Raw genomic sequence first — 26,180 nt, 5'->3', positions numbered from 1 at the left:
ATGATCTGAGCAAAATCAAGAGTCAGATGCTCAAGTGACTGAGCCACCAAGGCGCCCCCATTAAACTTATGTATTAATTTGGGGAGAGTTTATGTTTTTACTATATTGAGTCTTCCAATCCATGAACATGATGTGTTGCTCTATTTACTTAGACCTTCTATGATTTATTTCATCAGTATTTTGTACTTTTCACCCTACAAGTTCTATTCACATTTTGTCAGATTTATAATGAAGTATTTCATTTTATGAGCAATTATAAATACTCAATATTAGATTTGGGGTGTCCATGTGTTTTTGTATATATATGTCTGTGTGCACATGCTTAGCCCCCTCCCCTCCCTCCCTCCACAATTTTGGTATGTTTGTCTTGTATCCTGAAAAACCCATGGTGGTGATGACATATGTTAGGTGCGGGTGCTTAAAACCCTGTCTTTGACTCAAAGCTTTGCCTTTTCCCCTTCTTACAGATTGAATGGTTGATTGCATGATTCATTCGTTCTTTGATTCGGCACACTTTCACTGTGAACCCATCATGTACGGAGGTCTTTGTTAGGTACTTCCGGTCATCTGGAGTTAAACAAGGTAGGGTCTTTGATCTCATATAGTCGCAGGAAAAAGGACAGTGCCGAGAACCACCTGTAATACTGATCATAATAAAATCAGCATCATTCTGGAGACAAAACCCGTGTGTGCTGGACATGCAAAGAAGGGAACAATTGAGTATGAGTATTGAGGATGTCTTCGTGAAAAAAATAGGTTATGTGTGCAGTAAGGTTGACTTTACACGTCAGTGGCAGATAAGTGGAGAGACTGGGGGAGCCATGTGAGTGAAGTCCTAGACCCGTAGAGAGGACTTGGTTATTCCTGGTCTTTGGAGCCTGGGTATGTGGAACTTTGTTGTGAGAGGAGGGATTGGAAAGATGAGGCAGGCTTTGTGGGTTTTCTCGAACGTTCTGGTATGTAAATTGGACTTTATTCTGTAGTAAATAGGGAGTAAAGTTTGTAAGCAGGAGAATATCATGATTATGATGATTACATAAGATAATTCTAGTAATAGTGTCAGTGATAGATAAGAAAGTCAAGGCACCGGAGGGAAGGAGCCCATCTGTCAGGCCATTGCAACAGTTAAGGCAGGAGAAACAGAAATGCAAAGCTGGTCTCCAGAAAGGTCAGAGCCATCCGAAGTGCAGCGAGTAGCACATAACTACCGCTTTTAATCCAAGTAGCCTTTTCTTCTTGTGATTGGGAAGAGATCAAAATTCTCTGTTATGCAAGCAGAGTAAAAATTGGATTTCGAAAACAAAAACGCACTGTTTTCACTTAAGGTTTACAACTTCTTTTCAAATAACAAATACAGGTTGTAATTTTTTTTTTTTGAGTGATATATTTTTGTATTTTATTTTTTTAAAATGTTTTTTCAACGTTTTTTTATTTATTTATGGGACAGACAGAGACAGAGCATGAACGGGGGAGGGGCAGAGAGAGAGGGAGACACAGAATCGGAAACAGGCTCCAGGCTCCGAGCCATCAGCCCAGAGCCCGACGCGGGGCTCGAACTCACGGACCGCGAGATCGTGACCTGGCTGAAGTCGGACGCTTAACCGACTGCGCCACCCAGGCGCCCCATATTTTTGTATTTTAAAAGGGCAGTCACTCTGTAAGAATCAGTACACTTCAGCATCAATTGGTTTTCTTATGGGATGCAGTCACTGTGCATTATGTGTTTTGTAATTCTAATTTTTCATGGTTTTTTTTTAAGTTTATTTATTTATTTTGAGAGAGAGAGAGAACAAATAGGAGAAGGGCAGAGAGAGAAGGAGACAGAGAGAATCCCAAGCAGGCTTCTCACTGTCAGTGCAGAGCCCGATGTGGGGCTTGAACTCAGGAAGCATGAGATCATGACCTGAGCCAAAGTTAGACGCGTGACCAGCTGAGCCACTCAGGCACCCCTCAGTTTGGTACAGTACATGTGAATGGTAAGTTCCATTTGAGAAAATTCTTCGGTGTTCGTAACACTGAAGATATAGGGGTCTGGGAAATAGTACATGGAAGAGCCCAGAAGCCTAAGGATTTGGGGATAAATTTTGTCTGTATGTCAAGTATTCAAGCTTTAGTCCTAAACTGTGGCCTCCCCAGGTGATGGACTCCATCCATTGGTAACTTGGATGAATCCTGTGGCGCTAGAAAAACTGAACGGTGCCTGCCGCTGAAGAACCTCTACTCTGGAAATGCTCTTGTTGCCAGAGTTGTGGCTCCGCTCATGTTCTCACTGTCTCTGCCTTTAAATTGGAGTAGCTGTAGCCACAGTGGTATGTTTGACTTATCAGAACCGTACGTTTTAACATACCTGAGACAGTTTGGGGAAGGGCGTGTTAGAGAATTATTTTCTGCTGTGGCTTCATGGTTATTTACATGTCGAGCATTCACCGTGTGCCCCCCACCAGCGAGGGGAAGAGAGAGAGGGAGACAGGGGCTATGAAGCGGGCTAACAGGTGCTGCCGAATTGTTGTCTCCACTTCTGGTCCTAAAAAATGGAGAAAGAAACGTGTTCAGAAGTTCCTCAATCCTGACAGAGAAGTGACTCGTCTTACAGGAACAGATGAGTCCTCTCCTGACAGCCTCTTCACGTAACCTCCACTGAGCCCCTTGGCACCTTTCTCTTTCCTTATGCGCACAAGCGCTTTGTTCAGTTTTGATTAAATGGCAAAATAATAGCTGCAGACCGTCATTGTTCCCTGTGGTCTAGTGTGAATAGTGAGCGTGCAGCAGGAGATGCTGGGGGTTGGAGGGAAACGGCACTGAATGTCAAAAGGTGAGTCCCTCAAAGACAGTTTGACCAAATGAGAAAATATAAAATGTCAATTTGGGATGTCAAGATCAACCGAGCTCTGCTCCGTTCCTCATTTCCATTTTTACTGCATGGTGAATGAATTTTCTTTTGTCTCCGGGAATGTTTAGGTGCAGGTCTTTCTTTGTTTTAAAGGTGTTATGTCAGCAGTTACCTACGAAACCTTTCATGACCCCCAAATTGAGGTATTTAGAAATCCCGATAAATTAAGATGCTGTTATTCATGTTGTGTGTTTTGCCGGGGGCCTCGGTGAATGAACATGGGATAGACATTGAGGCCTTTACTAATTCAGAGACCTCTTTCATCTCCTGAGGGGAGAAGGACACTGTCTGAGCTCTACTAACCTCCATTTGGTTGATTGTAAGATAGGATTTCAGGTCAGACTACTTGGCCTTGACTTGAATACTGGCTCCACTGGCTGTACCGTATTGAACAACTTTCTCCATTCCTCTAAATTCCAATTCACTTATCTTTTTTTTTAAGTAAGGATTAAATAAGATTCCTCTGTGTAAAGCACTTACTGTGTCCAACACATAGAAAGCACTCAGTAAATGGCAGGTGATGTTTTTCATTCCACAGATATGTATTGGATAACAACCATGCTCCAGGCGCTGTTCTTGGACATAAGGTGAACAAAACAGGCAAAGGTTCCTCCCCTCATGGAGCTTATATTCTAGTAACAAGGCAGCAACAACCGTAATAAAGTAAATTATGTAGCATGGTAGAAATTGATCAGATCTGTGGGACGAAATTGAGCATCATTATAGGGGTTAAGGAGTGAAGGATTCTGGAATAGATTGTAGTTTTATTTTTTTGTATGTTTATTTTGAGAGAGAGAGAGAAAATGTGCATGTGCGTGTGAGTGGGGGAGGGGCAGAGAGAGAGGGAAACAGGACCTGAAGCGGGCTCTGTGCCAATAGCACAGAGCCTGATGTGGGGCTCGAACTCACAAACTGTGATATCACGACCTGAGCTGAAGTCAGATGTTTAACCAGCTGAGCCACCCAGGTGCCCCTAGATTGTAGTTTTAAATAGCGAGTCACCTTAGGTCTCCCTGAAATGACATTTGAGCAAAGAGTTGAAGGTATTTGATTATTAATATTATTAATGCTACCAAATAGGGTTTTGCTTTGTGTCTACATTTCTGCCCTTGCCATGTATAGTGCAACTTGGTAATAATAAAAAAATCAATACTTAATACTAATACTAGTAAGATGTAACGCTCATTTGGGGTGCTTGGGTGGCTCAGCTGGCTAAGTGTTTGACTTTGGCTCAGGTCATGATCTCTCTGTGAGTTCGAGCCCCGCATTGCGCTCTGTGCTGACAGCTCAGAGCCTGGAGCCTGCTTCGGATTCTGTGTCTCCCTCGCTCTCTGACCCTCCCCGCTTGTTCTCTGTCTGTCTCACTTTCTCAAAAAGTGAACATTAAAAGAAATGTAACCCTGATCATAGAAGTTACAGTACACTGTATATACATCCACTTTACCTACCTCTTCTCCTTCTGACTCGTGTCTCTCCTGAGTCTCTGGCCAATGCAGTCAGTTTACGGATTAGACTAGTTGAAATTAGTTCTTTAAAAACAAAATAAAGCAGAAAATAGAGAACTGTCCTACAGCTCGAGGATTTCCCAACTGTCTTTTGTCAAATGCTTTCCGACAGAGAATCATCGGCCCGCAACAGCAGTGTTTCTGGACATACTTGGGCTCATGGAAGCTGCGGATGTTGACAGAGGAGCTCATGCCTTTTCTGCAGGTGAGAGGCGGCCGGCCTCTGATGCAGACTGGCTGCACCTGAATGAGCAGGAAAGCTACGGTTCAGTTCCTGGCGCTGCGCTAATCTGTTAGCATTTCCCTGTGCTGGTTGGGACCAGGCCGCGTTTTCTCTTCCAGTGCTTGCATCACCGTTTGATACTTTTGCCCTTTGCCTTTCTCTATGGGGATATCAGAATCCACTCTCGCTTTCCTCTGATGTAGCTACCATCGTGGTTACCAGCCCTAGGAGATAGTTTCCCCTCTTTACACCGTATTTTAGGATGCCCGCCTTTATTTCTGAAAGGAAATCTGTAGATTATATAAATATATACATAATTTTGAACTTAAAAGAATGCTGAAATTGCAATGTAAATAAAAAATAAAGATAACTTTGAACTTATTTGTGTAAATCCTTGCTAATGACTGTTCTAGGAAACGTAATGAAGTAATCGGATGTTTGAACCTACTTCCAGTAAGGAAGTTTGGGTTAAAGGAAATGAGACAACGTTCAACCAAGTATTGGCAAAAGTTCTTTATATTTGAAACTTTGAAATAAAGTCTAAGTAGACACCAGCACACAGGATCACCTTGAACGTAACATCTACATCTACTGTGTAATCTCCATCCCTATTACGTAAAGGTAACATCTGTACATTGATACAGGTGTGTTATATTAGTAACTTAAACACCAGGAGTTGGTGACATGTTTTTCCACAACGGTGAACGAGCCTTGGTATAGTTCCAAACAAAACAAAGTATAATCCTTCTTCCATTTACATTCAAGGAAGTTGTAGTTTGGAAATTCAATATATATTAAAATGTACAGGCAATACTTTGTGTCTATAAGGAAAGAGGAGCTGGCTTCTAAATTTAGATAATTATAAACATGGATTTTTCATCTATGGGAGAGCTTGTTGGGACATTTGAAAGACTTGCAGGATGCAGAATAATTCTTTATTTCCCAGGACTGTTCTCTCCGGCGTGCCTGGCTCCAGCCTGACCAATGCCGTTGTGATAACTAACAACTCCCAAAATTGCCTTTAGGAACAGTCACATTCCCACTGAGAACTGCTGATCGAAAGCCGTCCTGGGGAACCTGTGTCCTCCCTAAGCTGCAGGCCCCCAGTATCAAGTGTCACATGCTTTTCCGGCTGAGCCAGCCCCAGGTACCAGTCCCTACCTTTCAGATCACAGAACTGTTTTTTGTTGTTTTTTTTCCTCTGGTCATCTAAGTTTCAGACCACATACTGGTATTTGTCTATTTTTCGGGGTCCCCATCACCACTTGTTAATGTTTATTTATTTTTGAGAGAGAAGACAGAGCATGAGCAGCAGAGGGGCAGAGAGAGAGGGAGACACAGAATCTGAAGCAGTCTCCAGGCTCCGAGCTGTCAGCACAGAGCCCGATGCGGGGCTTGAACCCAGGAACCATGAGATCATGACCTGAATGGAAGTTGGACGCTTAATTGACTGAGCCACTCAGGTGCCCCTCAGCATTTTTCAGTATTATGCAATTTCTTTAATTACCTTCAGATAATTTTAGACACTGAATTCAGTTGATGTATCCTTTTTTTTAAACAAAACCATACATGTAGTTACGGACTCTCATTGCAGAAAGAAGTTTTCTAAAAGTCACCTTGGCGAACTTCACATTTAACAGATAAGGAAACCGAAACCTGGAGAAGTTGGTGACTTGCCCCAAATCAGTAGCCAGTTTGTAACAGTACTAAGACCAGAATAGAGGTAAATACCTTAGAAAGAGATTGTTTTTCACTTACTGAAACTGAGTGCTGCTTTCATCATGATAGTAGAGGAATTTATCACTAATTCAACAAATATTTCTTGACTGTTATGCACAAGGTGTGGTATTAAGCAGTGAGGTATATACAAATAAAAATTTTATTCTGAAAAGGATTTTGACCAGAGAGATTGAAAAATAAAGAAGATGTAACGTATTTATAGATGAACACAGTGACCGAGGACAGTGACAGGGATGGCGATGACCTGATAGGTGTGAGGCACTGATAGGAAGAAAAGCTGATGGTACCAGATGGAGAATTAGTTCCAACCTTTGGTGCTGGAGATGTATGGCTGTGACAGTTCCTATATAACATCCTACATCTCAGGAGAAAACAAACTGGGAACAATTTGCTAGCCATGCATTTTTAAAGAGTTTTGTTGTTTTTTTTTTTTTTTAAGTCATCTCTGCACCCAACATATGGCTCGAAGTCACGACCCTGAGACCAAGAGTCAGATGCTCCACTGACTGAACCAGTCAGGCGCCCCAAGACAGCATGCATTGTGTGTTGGTTTTATTAGGTCTTTGGACTTAATATCCTACCTGTATAAAACAATGAAAGCATGGAAGACAATCCCAATGGCCTCAGTTTGACTAGGAACAAAAACAGAAGGAAGCCAACCAAGAACTCCCGCCATTAGCAGATGCGTTAAGTTTACAACACAGGATGGTCTGGCCTGTCGCATACAGTGGATTTTCTTCCCCTGGGTCCTCAGATGCCTGCACCACAAGGTTCTCTTTCCTCCTGGATTGCTTTGAACATACTCAGCTCCAGTTATCATCTGACGGTTGTTCTGACCCTTTAAAATTCTGGATTTCGGTGGTTTTGAACTCTACAGTTGACTGAAGCTATTCAGTGTTTGGTGAGTGAACAGGGTAGGAAAGGAGGAGAATTCACTGTAAAGGACAGAATCTTGTCTCCCCTTTAATCTTTCTCTTTAACAGTACTTCACTGAATATTAAAGATATAATGTTCCCTGAAAATCAAAATAAAAGACAAAAAAGTGTGTTTTCTCACGTCAGAAACTTCTGTGAATAAATTCCATGGTCTGTAGGTTTAAATTATGCCTCTTTTGGGAACCACAGGATTTGCCTGAAGTTGGTCATTGCTGTGCTTTGCATTGTGTTTTTTATTTTTATTTATTTTTTTAATTAAAAAAATGTTTGTTTATTTTTGAGAGAGAAACAGAGCATGAATGGGGGAGGGGCAGAGAGTGAGGGAGACACAGAATCCAAAGCAGGCTCCAGGCTCTGAGCTGTCAGCACAGAGCCCAACGCGGGGCTCAAACTCAGGAACCATGAGATCATGACCTGAGCCAAAGTCGGACACTTCACTGACTGAGCCACCCAGGCGCCCTGTGTTTTTTATTTTTTATTTTTTAAAGTTCATTTATTTATTTTGGGAGAAAGAGGGGGCAAGGGGCAGAGAGATGGAGAGAGAGACAGATTCCTAAGCAGGCTCCATGCTGCCAGCACAGAGCCTGATGCAGGGCTTGAACTCATGAATCCTGAGCTCCTGACCTGAGCCGAGATCAAGAGTCAGACATTTAACTGACTGAGCCACCCAGGCACCCCTGCATCGTGTTTTCTAGTACAGATACGGAAATAGTCCTGAACAGTGGGGGTACATTTCCCTGGTTTCCTTTTAGGGCATCAGCTGGGTTTGGCCTACTCACCACCCGTGCTGCCATCTTGCATTTGGTTTCTGAGCTGCAGCCATGTCATAAACGTGGGCTGACCGGAATAACCACCCAGAGTTCAATGAACATATTCAGCCACAAGTTAACTGACATGCCCTTTTGTTAAGTATGTGATTGTTTTCTTTGATGAGTTGGTACATTTTTAAAAATTACTTGGCAACTGGAGATACTTCATTAACGTTTAATAGGATTAATGTTGAGTGAATTATTTTTGAAATACATGACAGGTGTTTGGAGCATTAGCAATTTGTCTTTTAGCAACGCGTAGTAGTTTTCAAAATTCTTAGTACCACCATGTGTGAATACACTTCCATAAGGATGTATAGATGTGCGTAGTTAAAACTAGTATATATTCTTGATACTGTGTCTACTTGACTCAGTAAAATGTTGGAAATTCCCTTTTTTTCATTCTTTCTTTCTATAGGATCAGTCCTTCCTTCTCAGGCATTCTACAGAGTATGTTTATTTTTGAAATCTGAGAAAATAAAAGGGGATTTTCCCTTGAAAATGGAAATGTTTTTGAATATCACAATAGCTCCCTGGAGGTGACGTAGGTTACTATAAAAGAGGATACAGGTATGTGTGTGCTGGGGTTTTATTCTGAACATGGAAAATTCTAATTAGCTCATGGTATTTTGTTTGATTAGAAATCTCTTAGTAAAACTCTTTGTTGTGTTGTGATACTACTGTCATGGGTGATACTCCCAGATGCTGTCATTAACACTGTGTTTTTTTTATCCCAGAATGAAATCACTGATTACTCATTTTAGGGCTGGTTCCCAGAACAGTACATTCTTCCTACTTCCTACAGCAGTCATTTTTTGTGGTTACTGTGCTATAGGGCAAGTCTTTATTCTTCATTAAAAGATTCTGGCGTTAGCTGCTATTAATTTTAGTACAGGAAAGAAAAATAGTCAACATTGTTACTTGTCTGGGAACAGACTGAAAATTAAATATCTAGGCCAAAGAATATATCTAGACCAAAAGTATCTCAAATTAACCCCTATTTATTCTAACAGGCATATTTTAAAGAATTTTGTGTTCTTTCATTTTTAAAAGATTATGATTAAAATGACCAGTAATTAGGAAATTGGTGTCCTTGACAAAATGGGTGGGGTTTCAAAATTCACCTTAATGCTGGAAAGTAAAGTAAAACAAACACAAGGGAAGAACCTCAGTTAGCCATGGTCTGACTCTTATCTGTAACATCAAGAATAATATCCAAGTGGTTCTTTGTTGCTACACATTTACTAGGTGGGTTTTTAAAATACTCATAGAAGAAGAAATATCATGTATTAGTATTATGCTGTAGTAAAAGATTATTTTTGTCTTGAGTGTTTCAAAATATTTAGAGACTAGTCCATAAAACAGGCTATATAAGATCGTAGATCCAGTCCGATGCTCTGTCTTAGAAGGTATATTCATACTTTCTGACTAGTATTAGACACAGCCTTCTCAAAGCAAGGACCACATCTTATTCATCGGTGTCCCCAATGTAGCAATGAACATCATTCAGTCATGTGTGGTCCACACTTGGTATTTATCGAGCAGCTGTTGTGAGTCAGGTGCAGTGTTGGGATACCAGCTGGGATGATAATGTGGTCCCTGTCCATCTGGCCCTCACAGTCTAGCAGAGAAGCACATGTCTGGATAGCTAGTCCCAGCGCATGATTCAGTGGTAGGTACAGAGTGTTCTGGAGTCACACAGGAGGGAGAGGTTGGGTTAAGGGTAATGATTTCACAGAACAAATCACATTCAAAGCTGGCTGGCCTGTGACCCATTATCTGTAAATCAAAATATTGGCCATCCCATCAAGATCATGAGCAAGGCACTGTATCAAATGCTAAGAAAATAGAGACGAACATGACATACTTCCTTCTCTCAAGCACAGGGATTTGTGGAGGACAGACACAGGCACAGATGATTAAAACCTGGCAAGTAGAGCTGAGAATGGGATGCTGGTGGAGAGTGAGAAGAGAGACAGCACAGGAGACCCTCACTTGGGCTGGGAGAGGGAGGGTCAGCAAAGACCACACAGGAATGACCCTTGAGTTTAGGATGGTGGGGCCAGGAATTTAGTAAGCCTGGAGTGGGTGGGTTGGGTCTGGTTTCAGGCAGAGGAACCTTATCTGTGAACGTTTAGGGCACGATCGGGAATATTTAGGGCACGTTCTAAGAAAGGTGATGTAGTAGGGTGACAGGAGATGAAGCTGGAAAGGCACAGGGTTGGGAACATCTGATGGTTGGTAGAGAATTGCTGAAAACTAGTGCACTATTAGGACTAATATTTGATTGCAAGAAACAGAGCCCAGACTACAGTGGTGAACACACAGGAGTTTATGCCATCATGTGAAGAAGCCTGGAGATGAGGATTCCGGGGCTAGACTAGCAGCTTTAAAAAGTCCTCAGGGGTTCTGGCTCGGTCTGTCTTCTGGCTGTGCAGTGCCTCGCTTTCACCTTTAAGGCCCTCATGGTTGAAAGAGGCTATGGAACATCACCCATTATTCCTGCCTTGAGGAAGAAGGCGGAAAGGTGGAAAAGCCAAAGAAGGTACATGTCTTGTGTCTTTTAAGTGAGCTTCTCTTAAGTTTCACACGATAGTTCTATTTAACACGCAAAGACTCACACACACACACACACACACACACACACACACACACACACATAAAGTTTATTTATTTTGAGAGAGAGAGAGAGAAAGGGTGAGAGAGAGCACATGCATGCACATGAGGGAGAGGGGGAGAGAGGGAGAAAGAGAATCCCAGCCAGGCTCCACGCTCAGTTCAGAGCCCCACGCAGGGCTCAGTCCCATGACAGCAAGATCACGACCTGAGCCGATATCAAGAGTCTGATGCTCAACCAGCTGAGCCACCCAGGCTCCCTATAACATCCCCGGGAGGGGATGGAGTGAAGGATTTGTTAGGACAGACATGAAGAGCAGAAACAGGTACTCCACAGTTTGTTCTTTATTGATGGTTCCCACCGCTGACATTCCAGAGCGGGCAGAAGTGAGAGTTCTAGCCTCGTTGGTTTGGTCATTGGCTGAAGATGTGCCATATTCTGTGTAGACCTACGCGTGTAACTCCCCGTGGGATTTAGTGCAGCTGTTGTAGGCTGTCTCCGTGAGTCTTCAGGGTATTTGAGGTGAAGGGTGGAATTGAGTTGTATTTCCTGTGGTTGTATGTTTTGTTGGATCCTTGGAAAAATCTTATAGGCTGCTTTGAAGATTTCTTTAAAGTTTATATATTTAAGTAATCTCTACACTCAGCATGGGGCTTGAACTCACGACCCCTAGATCAAGAGTCACATTCTCCTCCGACTGAGCCAGCCAGGCTGTCCCTCGTAGGTCTTTGAATTTTTTCCCTTTGGATGGCCTTCAGGATAGCACTTATGAGGTCTCCCGCTTCTTTTATTTTGAATTTTTGTCAAACATTTGAATTTTGGGAAAAATAAACCAGAAGGCATAGTTGTGTGCAGCTACTTTTTGTCCCTTGAATTTATTCTCTATTGTATATTGAAAATAATTATTGGTAAAATTTTATGGTGCTTTGGTTTTTATATACGCGGTTACTGACAATATACAGGCATTTTTAGAACCACTTATTTTTCTTGTAGTCCCATTCTTTACAAGTTCAGTGTCAGCAATGATACTTACTGTTATTTGCCTCCCGGGAATGTATGAGTTTGTGGTGATAGTGAGGTGCATATCATGACATTTTTAACTATCAGTTTATTTGTGCCTCACAGAAAGGAATCCTGTCATAAGGAGAATATGTATTTGACCTGTGATGAGGAATATTGTTCCTCTGTGTTCTAGGAATAAAGGAACCCCGTTTTTAAAGTAGTGATATTATGGGGCGCCTGGGTGGCTCAGTCAGTTAAGCAACTGACTTCGGCTCAGGTCATGATCTCACGGTTCGTGGGTTCGAGCCCCACATCGGGCTCTGTGCTGGCAGCTCAGAGTCTGGAGCCTGCTTCAGATTCTGTGTCTCCCTCTCTCTCTCTGCCCCTCCCCCACTTGTGCTCTGTATCTCTCTCTCTCTCTCTCAAAAATAAAATAAAAAATGTAAAAAAAAAATTAAAAAAAAAAGTAGTGATATTTTTACTGTAAGTGTGAGATTGCTGGCTGCAGGCAGCACAAAATGGATTCCTAAGTTGCTTCCTACTTGAGCCCAGTAAGTGTGGGGGCGAGGGGACCTTCCCTTGTCATCCCCGGGTTTGTGAAACCTGACGCGTGGAGCAGATTTCAGGATGCACGTGAAATGATTTCTGTTGCAAAATGAAAAACTTCTTTAAAAATAAGTCTCCATGCCAGTCTGGATTTTGCCTTGTGTTAGCTTGGCTTTGAGATATTTTTGACATCTGGGGAACACACTTCCTGTGTCTTGTTTATGCAGAAGGGGGCAGCAGAGAAACCAGTCAGAAAGAGCCGATGTCCAGGGCTGCTGCTTCCTTCCAATAGAAGCGGTTGTGCACTCTGTACGAAAAGGAAATGAAAGCTGAAATTAATATTTTTAAATTTATTTAAACCTAAAAATTACTAGAAAAAAGTTAAAATAACATGATCTGGATGTCTGCTTGTTAGTTTTGGCTTAGTTATACAAGATGTTGCAAAATGGATGTAACGTTTGTGGGTTTTGTTCTTCTAAGATCTGAAAAGCGAGCGTGGAGTGGATTATTTAATGGAGTTCAGCTTTCGATGTGGCTTGTTTTCCAGAAGATACCCTGTTGTTTATAGAACAGCAGATGTTGCAGTGGGTTTTTGCGGTTTCTTGTCATATGTTTATCCATCAGAGTTAGAGTTTCTAAGGAAAACCATTCCACTTCTTAAAACAAAGGGAACTTAATGCCTTCCAACTAAATTTTTTGTTTTGGAGTTAATGGTCTCATTTTTTTATTGTTTTATTTTTAAAATACCGCCTTTGTAAAATTTTTTTCCTATTTGTTGAGAGGAATGAAATCTAAGGAAGTTGATTGGTTTCATGCTCTTGACCTTTGAACATGTGTTACCTAATTAATTGAAGCAATACTGTTTTTCTGTAAAGGATGGTTTAAATCCTGTTGATGGGCCTGGCTAACTGATTTTATTTACTTGTGTGAAAGCTATTCTGTTTCTCATTAATGTTCAATATTTCTTTCTCTGTGATTCAGGAGAGTAGAGTAGCATAACTAAGGGCTTCTCTATGAAAGCCAATCTGGTATTTCGATATATTCTGTGTTTAAGGTAAAGATCAATGTGTAGTGCTTAACGGGTCACTAATGCGTCTTTTCACCGCTTTACAAGTGAAAAGAAGAATCTTAAAGTCACAAGGTGTCTTTCTCTGCAACCAAACCAATGAGGATAAAGCTACATTTCTGTTCTAAATCCATCATGTGTGTTGTTTTATATTGTGGTAAATTTAACCTATTGATTTCTTTGTTACAGTCCTATTTTATAAGGGAAGCTGTTAAATAAATGGCCTCAATGTGATTTACAAAGTGAGAAGTGCTGGTTGTACTCTGATGGTAGGGATGGATAGCATGGCCTAGGTTTAGCAGAACGTGTGTGTGTGTGTGTGTGTGTGTGTGTGTGTGTGTGTGTGTGTGTGTCTCACGGTGCTCTACACACAGGCCTGTGGTTCATTCTGACTCAGGGCACTTAGTGGCTCATGTTTTCCATCTCCTCTTGACTCCAGCCCTTTCCATTCTCTCCCTTTGTGGGAGGTGTTAGTCGGTAAGTGCTAATTGTACAGAACTGCGGGTTTGCTCTCATCTAGAAACAGTTACCTTTGCTGTCATCTGTGACCCGAGACCACATCCCTGTCTACACTGTGGGACCACTGTCTGGAGAGAGTGGGCTGAAATGTACTGCTCTTTCCCTGCAGGTGTATTTGCTCTTTGAAGCGGTACCACAGTTCACTGATGCTCTTTCCCTTTAAAAAAATTAAAAAAAAATTTTTTTTGGTGTGTTTTTTTTTTTGGATGTTTTCCATTGCTGTGTCTTCCAGCTCACTCTTCTCTTTTTCTGCACCATCTTACCTCCACCATCCAATTCCTTTTCATCTTAGATACTGGGATTTTCATCGTTAGAAGTTTGGGTCTTTTTTGTATCTACTTAATTTGGGGGACCTGTGGAATGCAATTATAATAACTGTTAATTGCCCTTGTCTGTTCATTCTAATATCTGTGTTGGTTCTGGGTTTGTTTATAATATAGTGTATTTTCCTGCTCTATTTCTTTTTTTTTTTTAATGTTTATTTATTTATTTTTGAGGGGGAGAGGGGCAGAGAGAGAGGGAGAGATAGAATCCCAAGCAGGCCCCATGCTATCAGTGCAGACAGATCCTGATGTGGGGCTCTATCCCACAAACTGTGAGATCCTGACCTGAGCAGAAATTAAGTCAGACGCCTAACTGACTGAGCCATCTAGGCTCCCCAGTGCTGTTTCTGCCTTATAATATTTGATTGAATGCTAGACATTATTACTTTACTTTCATGGGTGTTGGATAGTTTTGTATTCCTGAAAATTATTAGCGAGCTTTGTTTTGGAACATGGTTAAGTTACTTGGGAAGAGTGTGATTTGAGGGAGTCTTGCTTTCTTAAGATTTGTTAGGCGTCACTAGAGCAGTGTTAGTCTAGGGTGAGCTACTGAGTCAAGACTTCTGTTCAATGTCCTGCGAATCTGGACCCTTTCTACTCTGGTGGGTGGGAAGAGGCACAATTCTTGGCCTTGTCTGAGTACCTGGCACTGTTACCTCTGATCATTTCACTTGGTTCTGTCCTCAGGCCAGATTAGTGCCCTGCTGTGCAGGTGCTGACCAGTACTCTGTTTAATATGTAAGGGTGACATTGGCGGATTTTTGAAGTTTTGTCTCTGTGTAGTTCTTTCCTTTCTGTTGTTCTGACCTGTGAACTCTGACCTTCTTGGTCTCCCCATACTCTCAACAGCATCTCCTTAACTTGGGGAATCCACCAGGCTTCACCGGGCCTCCCCCTCCCTGTGCTGTGCGGTCTGGAATGTTTCTTAGGTTAGGAAGCGGGAGCAGTCTTTTGTTCATTTCTCTCAGTGATCACTGCTTTTTGTTTCCTGATGTTCGGTGCCACAAAAGCTGTTTTTTCATATATTTTGTCAGGTTTTTGGTTGTTTCACATGGAAGGGTAACTTCAGTTACTGTTACTCCAGTATCTTGGCTAGTAGCTCAAGTGTCTCTGTCTAACTTCTTAAAGCTGTCCCCTCTCAGAGCCCTTGTGAACTTGGTGCTTGTCCTTCCTTTTGGTGCTGGAGTTCCGTTAGCAGTGGCGTAAGTTCTGGCTGTAGGCCCTGCCACGAAAAGGTGATGTGCCCCGATTCGAGAGACCCCCGGAAAACAAACCACCAGAGTCCAGAGCCAAAGCCAAGTTGCAAGGGTCATTTATTGCAGGTTCGAACCCGGTCCTCCGCGCTCTCGTCGCCGGTGACGCAAGAGGCCCCGAGCAAGGATCTTACAGCTTCTTTTATAGACAGGCACAAATAAGTTAGGGATTTTTTTGAGGTTACAGAGTTGTTATAGGCTGACATTTAAATTTGAACGCTCAGCAGAACTTGATTGGTTCCCGCCTTTATTTCAAACCATTCAGCAGAACTTGATTGGTTCCCGCCTTTATGTCAGACTATACGACCGGGCATGCCCTGGCTGGTTTCGGGAACGGCGGGGGAAGGGAAAGATTTTTCTTTGCAGTTGTGAGTACACCTGGTAACTTTTCTCTTAGCCTCTCAAAGGGACATAGCATCCCCAGGAAATACCACCTCCACACTGTCTGGGGGCTTCTCATCCCTTTGTGGATTCCTAAACAGGTTTACAGGGGGCATTAGGAGGGTGACCACATCTATGCCCCTTGATGGTGACTTAGCACAGAGAGGGCAGTTGGAAGAAGAGCAGAATAACGTGGCTGTTTTCTAAGAAAATATGTTTATTGTTCCCCACACCTTCTGAAAAGGTCCAAGGACGAGATTATGAGTGGCCGTACTTTTAAAGTCTCTCTGTCCATCATGACCAGGCAGGTGCCGAAGACGAGGACGGACAAGAAGGCAAAATCCCAGCCCACAGGAAGCTCGCTGTCCTCAGGGGAAAGAAATGTGTCAGTAGAAAACTGTAATGTGATGTGACAGGCTACGGCTTCCCCACTTTGAGACTTTTAGGAGCCACAGACGTTCCCTGTCACCCCTTATACTGTTTTTAGCAAAAGCAGAGCAATACCATCCTGGTAGTTTTTTGTACTTTGGATTTCTTGGTGAAAACAAAGCTGTCTATTTTATTAACTCTCAACAAATCATCAAAGAGCAAAAAAATATTTTAAAAGTTTTTTTTTTTTAATTTCTTTTAATGTTTATTTATTTTTGAGAGAGAGAGCACAGAGGAGGGGCAGAGAGAGGGAGACACAGAATCCGAAGCAGGCTCCAGGCCCTGAGCTGTCAGCACAGAGCCCAATGCGGGGCTCGAACTCCTGAACCGTGAGATCATGGCCTGAGCCGAAGTCCAACGCTCAACTGACTGAGCCACACAGGCGCCCTGAACAAAAAAATATTTTACACATTTCTTCCTACTGAGACCGAGTTTGTCTCCGAGTGACACTTTTTATTAATGTATCTAGTTCATAGCCACCTAAATAGAATCTGTTGTTTGTTTATATAATTTTTCAGACTGGCGATGGGTTTTATTCTGTTTGACGCATGGAAAGCAGTTCTAAGCTCTGATTTTTAAAATATGTATTTTTCTTGGGAGCTGTTTTAGTGGAAAATTGGATGGACTGTTTTTATTAAATTTCTTTTTTTTTTTAAAGCAACTGTGAAAAAGTTTGGTCTTCATTAGTATCTTTATTATGCTTTCAGGAGAATTATTTCTGTAAAAATACATTACTGAAGCCCACTATTCTCCCAGGTAGCATTAAATGAAATAGTTTCTGGTATATTTTAAATTTTTTTTTTTTTCAACGTTTATTTATTTTTGGGACAGAGAGAGACAGAGCATGAACGGGGGAGGGGCAGAGAGAGAGGGAGACACAGAATCGGAAACAGGCTCCAGGCTCCGAGCCATCAGCCCGGAGCCTGACGCGGGGCTCGAACTCACGGACCGCGAGATCGTGACCTGGCTGAAGCCGGACGCTTAACCGACTGCGCCACCCAGGCGCCCCAGTTTCTGGTATATTTTAAAAAGAACATTACTATACCTGGCTTTTAATTTTCCTGGTTTTGTATTTGGTTACCAAAAGAAACACACAAACAAACAAAACTTCTCAAAATTTGAGGTTTCAAATCACACATAATTCACAGTACAAATCTTTTGGTAGCCTTGTCTTAAGTAGCATGCGGAAGGACAACTGGACCCATTTAGCTCTGATCCTTTTTTTTTTTTAATTGAAATACAATTAACATACAATGTTATATTAGTTTCAGGTGTGCAATATTATAATTCAGCACTTCTAATCATTACTCACTGTTCATCATGATAAGTATACTCTTAATGTCTTTGATCTATTTCACCCCCCCCCACCCTTCCCCCTGGCAATCACCAGTTGTTTATTGTCTGTATTTAAGAGTTTGTTGGGTTTTTTTGGTCTCTGTTTGCATCTTTGTTTATTTATTTTGTTTCCTAAATTCCACATGTGAATGAAATCATATAACATTAGTCTTTCTCTGTCTGACTTACTTCACTTAGCATTATACTTTCTGGTCCATCATGTTGTCCCAGATGGCAAGATCTCCTTTTTATAGCTGAGTGACATTTCACTGTGTGTATGTGTGTGTGTGCACGTGCACACCACATGTTCCTTATCCATTCATCTATGGATGGACTCTTGGGTTGCTTCTGTATATTGGCTTTTGTAAGTAATGCTGCAGTAATAATTGGGGTGCATGTAGCTTTTTGAATTAGTGTTTTTGTTTTCTTTGGGTAAATTCCCAATAGTGGAATTATTTGATCCTATGGTAATTCTGTTTTTAATTTTTTGAAGAACCTCCATACTGTTTTCTGTGATGGCTGCACCAATTTGCATTCCCACCAACAGTGCACGAGGGTTCCTTTTTCTCCACATCCTTGCCAATACTTCTTTCTTATCTTTTTGCTTCAAGCCATTTTAGCAGGTGTAAGGTGATATCTAATTGTAGTTTTGATTCGTATTTTCCTGATGATTAGTTTGTTGAGCATCTTTTCATGCATCTGTTTGCCATCTGTAGGCCATCTTTGGAAAGATGTCTATTCAAGTCCTCTGCCTATTTTCAATTGAATTATTTGTGTTTTTGCAATTGAGTTGTTGTGTAATTTCTTTATATTAATTTTTGATATTAACCCCTTATCAGATATCATTTACAAATATCTTCCCTCATTCAGTAGGTAGCTTTTTCATTCTGTTGATGGTTTCCTTTGCTGTGCCAAAGCTTTTTATTTTGATGTAGTCCCAATAGTTTATTTTTGCCTTTGTTCCCCTTGCCTGAGGAGACATATCTACATATATGTTTCTGTGGCTGATATCTAAGAAATCACTGCCTGTGGTTTCTTCTAGGAGTTTTATGGTTTTAGGTCTCACATTTTGGTCTTTTTTTTTTTTTTTTTTTTTTTTTAGTTATTTTTTGAGAGAGAGAGGGAGGGGCAGAGAAAGAGAGAGACAGAGGATCTGAAGGGGGCTTTGCGTGGATAGTAGACAACCTGATGTGGGGTTCAAACTCATAGACCATAATGTCATGGCCTGAGCCAAAGTTAGATGCTTAACCGACTGAGTCACCCAGATACCCCTCACATTTAGACTTTAATCCATTTTGAGTTTATTTTTGTGTATGGTGTAGGAAAGTGGTCCAGTTTTATTCTTTTGCATGTAGCTGTCCAGTTCTCCCAGCACTGTTGTTTGAGAGACTGTCTTTTCCCCGTTGTCTGTTCTTGCCTCCCTTGTTGTAGATTAACTGACCATATAATCATGTGTTTATTTCTGGTCTCTCTATTCTGTTCTGTTGATCTATATGTCTATTTTTGTGCCAGTATGATACTGGCAGCTTCGTAGTGTGTCTTGATATCTGGGATGGTGATAACTCCAGCTTTGTTCTTATTTCTTAAGATGACTTTCATTATTTGGGGTCTTTTGTGGTTCCATACCAATATTAGGATTATTTCATCTTATTATATGAAAAATGCTGTTGGTGTTTTGATAGGGACTGCTTTGAATCTGTAGATTGCTTTGGGTAGTATGGACATTTTGATAATACTTGTTCTTCTAGTCCTTGAACATGGAATATCTTTTCATTTGTGTCATCTGTAATTTTCTTCATTGGTGTTTTATAGTTTTCAGAGTATACTTCTTTCACCTCCTTGGTTAAGTGTATTGCTAGATATTTTATTCTTTTTGTGCAATTGTAAATGGGATTGTTTTCTTAATTTCTTTTTTTGCTACTTGTTTATTAATGTATAGAAATGCAACAGATTTCTGTATGTTAATTTTGTATTCTACAACTTTACTGAATTCATTTATCAGTTTTCATAGTTTTTTGGTGGAGTCTTCCGGCTTTTCTGTATATATGTAGCATCATGTCCTCTGCAAATGGAAGTTTTACTTCTTCCTTACCAATTGGAATGCCTTTCATTTCTGTTTCTTGTCTGATTGCTTTGGCTGGAACTTCCAGTACTATGTTGGATAAAACTAGTGAGAGTGGACATTTTTGTCTGGTTTTCACCTTAGTGGAAAAGCTCTCAGTTTTTCACCATTGAGTATGATGTTAGCTGTGTGTTTTTTCACATATGGTCTTTATTATGTTGAGGTATGTTCCCTCTAAACCTACTTTGTTGAGGGCTTTTATCATAAGTGGATATTGTATTTTGTCAAACGCTTTTGCTACATTTATTGAAATGATCATACGGTTTTATTCTTCCTCTTGTTGACCTGGTGTATATTGTTGATTTATATGTGAACACTAATCCACTCTTGCATCCCGGGAATAAATCCCACTTGATTGTGGTGAATGAGTTTTTAGATATATTGTTGAATTTGTTTCGGGAATTTTTTTTTAATGTTTATTTATTTTTGAGAGAGAGTGAGAGAGAGCATGTGTGCAAGAGGGGCAGAGAGAGAGGGAGACAGAGGATCCCAAGGGGGCTCTGCACTAACAGCAGAGAGCCTGAAGCAGGGCTGGAACTCATGAACTGCGAGATCATCACCTGAGGCAGGGTTGGATGCTCAACTGACTGAGCCCCCAGGTGTCCCTTAACTCTTTTTAAATGTTTGGTATTTCTTATTCTTTTTTTTTTTTTTTTTTTGGTAGAAATCTATGTGTATTGTTATTGACTTGTCCTAAAGAAAACTCATTATTAAACCAATTAAGGAGTCTTTAGAAAAGAATTGCTTTGGGGTAAGTCAAAGTAATACAATCATTATAGAACCAAAAATATAACCTAGAACTTTTTAGAATATTTGGTCACTTTCATATTTCTTCCAAAATTGACAAAGATTGAAATTTTTTCAGAATAGTCAATGGAAACCCTAGAGAAACAGCTCAGATTTTGGCAACAACAAGAAAATGGGAATTGGCTTTTCTTTCTGCCTGATAAATTATCATATCTTTCCTTTTTAAGTTTTATTTATTTATTTTGAGAGAGAGGGAGAGAGAGAGAGAGAGGAGGAGGGTCAGAGAGAGAGAGGGAGAGAGAATCCCAAGCAGGCTCTGCACTGACAGTGCAGAGCCCGACAGAGGGCTTGATCTCACAAACCATGAGATTATGACCTGAGCTGAAATCCAGAGTTGGACGCTTAATCAACTGAGCCACCCAGGTGCCCCTATCTTATCTTTTGAAGATATAACTCATGATTGTAAATTTCAGGGTGCTTCTGACATGCAATCCGTTCTTAATCCCAGGGTGACTTAGCAATGAACAGTTTTAAGTTTGCAGAGAGTATGCAGCCTACTCTATCCAGGGTAAACAGGCCTCATTTAAAAAACAGTGTTTTGGGAGGTTAAACACCGTGTAATATAAGCAGTATTTGTATAAATTAACTGGTCAATAAGACCTGGTTAATGAACAGTTCCTGAAGATCTGTCATAAGCCAGGTCTCGTACTGGCCTTAAACTGAACATACCTATTGCCCACTGTTCTGTTTACCACATGTGGGAAAGTAACATGGGAAAAAGTACTGTCATGGGTCCACTTCAGATAGGTGTATATGACTGTGATACTGCATAAATTAGGAGAATGCTGAGGGATGCAAAGTGGATGTCCACTGTTTTGGTGAACATCGGGCACTCCTCCTGTCAAGAGTAGCCCAGAGGAAAGGTTCATACAATGTAGTCATGTGTGGAGATATGATCACATGAGTAAAACCACTCCTGGTGATACAGAGGAGCTTATATGGAAGAACAATAGATGTATACCTCGGGTAGACTTCTTCTTGAGCACAGATATCCAGAATAGTGTTAGGCAAAGCAAAAGATTTTTCAGACTGCCCTGAATTCTGTCACCATAGGAATTTATTGGTGGTATAGCATGGAGAGGGCCTCACTGGCCCTCTGGGTTACCTTCGAGATACTTGGTGCTGAGTCAAAACAGGAAGGCATGACACTTAGTAGACTTTGAAGTAAGTGTAATACTGGCAGAACTGGTTACTGTGGGATCCCGTGGAGTATATCAGTGGTAAAAACACCTGGATTCTCTTAACTAAGAGAAACATAAGTGTGTGAGCTGTCTTCTTCTGAGGATGAAATTTTTGCTGAACTGTTCAGGGAGATTATGAAAGCCCCAGGCATGTTTCTATCGTGTGAATACCATGTTTGAATGTCATGCTGTGTTCACTGGGCCTGGGTCAGGGCCTTTGGTAAGGACTAATTGTAATTTCTGTTGTATTTTATATTTGTTTCTCTTTGGAGGGGATTTGGTGATTTATCTTATGGGCAACATCCTAATGAAGCCTTCTCCCTGAAATCTATATTTGAAAAATACCTAACATCCTAGTGTCTTCATTTTTACAAGTTAGAACATGGAATTATAGAAGTTTAGAATTAAAAGGGACTTAAAAGGTGATCTAATTGGATTCTTTATAGACAAAAAGACTGAGTCCCCAAGTAGGTAACTGACTTGTCCAGGGTCACACATCTAGCTGGAGACTAAGCCAAGACAGAACCTGACTTGTGATTTCTACACCTGTGGCCCTTGTTCCCAGGCATGTAATTTGCAGTTTCCACTCACTTGTTGGCAAGGTCTACCACTCCTAAGACTTTGTCTACCCTGGGGGAGGTGTATGTTGCTGACTGAGAAATAGCTTAGTTGTGTGGGCCACTGTGGCTGGAGCTGGAGCTTTGACGATATTAACCAGCATCACCATGGCCTGTCTCGACTCCTACTCTTAGCCCCAGGATCTGGCCTTGCAGTAGCTTACGATGGTGGTAACTGGGAGCCTGCAAGGAAGGCCCTCCCTTCTGAGCCCTTGCCAGAGTCTCTGCTTCTTCTCCATGCTCCAAGATGGCAGATAGACATCCTCACAGTAAAGTTGGCCTCTGCTTTCCACTGAGCAGCCCCTCGTGTCCACCTGCCGCCCCAGGAGGAATTTGTTTTAGTGAAACAAATCAAGCTGGAGACCAGGAGACCTATAATCAGTGGTTTGGTAGTAAGTCAGAACTCGGTCCGAGGCTTCTGTTCTCTTACCGATGACAGCTGGATGTGCAAGGCTGTTGATGAAGCCAGAATTTTTAAGTGCAGGTTAATGACTGTGCCGGAAGCAAGCAAGAAATTAAGGTTTTCTTGACCATACAGAGATTTCAGCTGCAGAGAGAAATTAAAACAAAACAAAAAAAATCTTCCTGATTATTAGGACACATAGCGTTTATTTTTTTTCTAATAAATTCTGGCCTCAAGCCTAAAAATAAGTGTGTCAGATACCGATCTTGTTTTCCCTTGAGCGAAGTCAGACCCTGAATGCGTTGCAGGCTACAGAGTGAGTGCTGTGGGGCTGCCCCTTAGCAGGCAGGCACCGCCGAATGGTAAGGAGTCCATTTGTACAAAACCTTTCATTCAAGCTGTTTCCAGGACTACTAACCGTAGTTTTTAATCGGGCCCAGAATAATTTCATCTTTGTAAGATGGTATAGTACCAGCCTAATAGGTAGTAATTTCCTTTGTTAGACTTGTATTTAGAGTGGATGAGCAATTTTCTTAGTTCATTCATCAGATTTTCATCAAATATATTTTTCGTGTCATGCATTGTGCTAGGTTCTGGGGGATGATTGAGACATGGTCCTTATCTAGGAAGAGAAAAGACCAACAAAGTCACACCAGTGTGCTGAGTACAGTTGTATGGCACACGCAGTGTTGTAGCCACACAGGGCCAAGATGCAGACATCTCTGCAGCCAGAGAAGGTATGGGGAAGGCGGTATACCCGAAGAAAGAGAAAGAACCGTCTGGGCAAGGCCAAGGGGAAAGGGCCTTCGTGAACAGGGACGTTACCTACAAAGCAGTGGGGGCCTGAGAGATCACAGTGTGGCCTCCTCTGATACTAATCCAGTGTGATTGTTGGTCTTAGCTTGCTTGGGGGTGGGACGTAAAGCTAGTATTTGCTTTGCTGGTCGGGCTGAGCTGTGCTAAGTAGTTTGAACTTCATCCTCTATCCAACAGGAACTATTGGAGACTTTTAAATAAGGGAGTGACATCAGACTCTTGTTTGTGGAAAATATTGTAGAAGCTGACTAGTAAATACTGAAGGGTGTGGCCGTGGCCCCTGGCAGGGAGAACGCTGATCTGATCGGGAAGCATATAATACAAGGTGTCAGGTAGGTGGTAAGAAGCAGGCCCTGACTGTGTGGTGAGAGTCACTTTGGATGACATTCTAGAGGCACATCAAGAACTCGGTCAAGCACGGAATTTGGAGGGTGAACTTTAGGGACCAGGTGAGTGTCGATAGCATTAGCTATGGGAAGGCATCATCTCTGATTGTGAAATTGTAAGTGGGGCTATTTCCCGGGACACCTGTGTTCATAGCTAACCCGGGCCCTAACACACCTCTTGCACTCTGTATAGTAGCTGCCAGTGACTTCCCTGGACTGTAATCTGCTATGGTCGGGCACTAGTTTTACTTCGGTATTGCTGCTGCCACTATTCCAGCCCCTGGCACCGTGTGTGGAATGTAGTAGATGCTTGGTGAGCACCTTGGTGTTGGGTGAATGTGTCAGGATTTCCTCTGTTGACTTCTTCCTTTTTCCAAAAAGGTGTTTGTTTCTTGTCAGAAATAAGACCACCCAGCTCTATAAGCCAGTTGTGATTTTCATTGTGAGCAAGTTTCTCTGGACTTCCCTTTTCCAGAAACTGCCCAGGCTTAGACTTGACTGTTTCATTGGTGACAACTCACTAAAGCTCTTACTGTTTTGAGATTCCTCAATAAAGAGATAGATGTATATATATATATATTTTTTTCTTCTTTAACTTTGGCTGTTTGAACCTGTGTGATGTAAATAATTTCTTTCTAGATTTATTTATTTGGGAGTTCTATTTATGTATTTATTTTTATACTCTGTGGTTCTGGTCTTGAGTTAAATACACTTCTAATTGCCACAGGGGTTTCCCATGGCCTCCTTACGGCTGGCGGTCTGGTGGCCTTTTGTAAATGGTATTTGGAAGAAAGATTAGTTTGCCAAAGCATTAGCGATCTTTTGTATTGCTACCATCTGCTTTTTGTCTAAAGAGACAAGTGTTGGGATTTTGTTTATTTAATAGACTTTGTTTGAATTAGCTTATTTTCCCACTATGCAGAATTCCCGAGGAAAATGAGCATTTATTTCCGGGGCTGTATCCCTTTCTTGCCTGGCTGGACAAGGGCAGGGAGATCGATCACTTTCTTAGGCATCAAGCACTGATGTTCTGATCTTTTCTGACATTAAATTATAAAACAAATCTCTTTGTGATCTTGCTTAGTTCTGGTGTAAGGCCATGTATAAAAACACCAGTTGACAGTGGGACATGTTGGGTGTACCTTTCAAGTTTGTTTTCTAAAGGAGGAAAAGGCAGACGTATCTACATTGCAAAGATATTTTCGTTGATAGGCTATTATGTGCCCAGCTTTTGGGATACTTTCTCTCATATCACATTCACACCACCCCTCCTTGAGCTGTATTTGTTATCTTTACCGTTGAGAACAGTGTTTCAGAGAGCTGAAGAAGTCCCCAGAACTCGCCCTGCAGTCAGTTGCACCAAAGCCAGGTCTTTGAGTCCAGCAAAGGCTCCCACGAGTGTAGGAGAGATGCCTTTGCCCCGAGACCCACCCGGCTCGAGGGCCTCCGCCTGCTGACATAGCTACTGATAGACTTGACCCCAGTTGGAAGGAGTGACTGTTGTTCTGTGAAAACCAACCAGAGGGGGCCTTTCAGTTCTTTCTAGGTAACCATGGAAATAATAAATGAATTATGGCACCTCAGTGTATCAGGACTTACCATTTTGAGAATTTACTAGTCTTTTGTCTTCTCTACTGTGAGTGTGATGTAGGGACACATCAGCACTGATTAACCACCTCAGCTGGCATTCCCGGGAGCGGTCAGTTTTACTCCCTTTGCTGTTTAAAAATTGTGACAATTGGGAAATGGAGGAGTTCAGAAAACCATTTTGGGAATATCTGTATTAAATCAAAGCACAGGTGATTTCACCTTCAGTGAATTTAATTCCTGGCTTTGGCTTGAGGCCGCAGAAGTCTTAAATGAGATATTTTGTTGCATGCCAATAACCTTGGGGATTTTATCTGGGGCTGTTGTGGTCTTTTGAGGAGGATTCTCCCATTGCAAAGGGTGCCTAAATATAATAAATGACAAGAAGCATCAGGAGTATTTCGAGTGCCTAAACCCATGTGAGGTTTATTAATTTTCCGGATATGGGTTAACATGGTTCCATGAATGGCACAAGGCCTAGGGAGTAGGATTAGGAAGGTTTCCAGGGCCTCTGAACTCATGTCAAGCAAAACTGGTGTGCTAGGCAGCCAAGTCAACTGAACAGGGGAAAGACTTTGAAAGTGCTTTATCTCACTGCATAATGTTTGTAAATTTTATTCAGTTAATTTACAGCTGCAGGGCTCATGAGGCTGAAAATTAAAGTTTTGTAAAGTTTCGATAAGGAGGC

At 41.6% G+C, this 26,180-nt stretch overlaps 1 protein-coding gene and 1 long non-coding RNA gene across 5 annotated transcripts in view; both read left to right on the top strand.

Moving 5' to 3' along the window:
- SMYD3 (SET and MYND domain containing 3) overlaps positions 1–26,180 on the top strand; it is a 697,887-nt gene that overhangs the window by 364,263 nt on the left and 307,444 nt on the right. The window lies entirely within an intron of this gene.
- On the top strand, positions 1,632–6,832 carry LOC147572752 (uncharacterized). Its single transcript, XR_015246242.1, has 3 exons — positions 1,632–1,976; positions 4,508–4,600; positions 6,798–6,832. It is a non-coding gene; the product is annotated as an uncharacterized LOC147572752 (long non-coding RNA).

Source organism: Puma concolor, chromosome E4 (genome assembly GCF_028749965.1).
Source record: "Puma concolor isolate L17-30 chromosome E4, mPumCon1.1.hap2, whole genome shotgun sequence".
NCBI classification, from domain to species: Eukaryota; Metazoa; Chordata; class Mammalia; order Carnivora; family Felidae; genus Puma; species Puma concolor.
The sequence above is the reverse complement of the archived record's forward strand: the minus strand, read 5'-3'. Positions and strand labels throughout refer to the sequence as shown.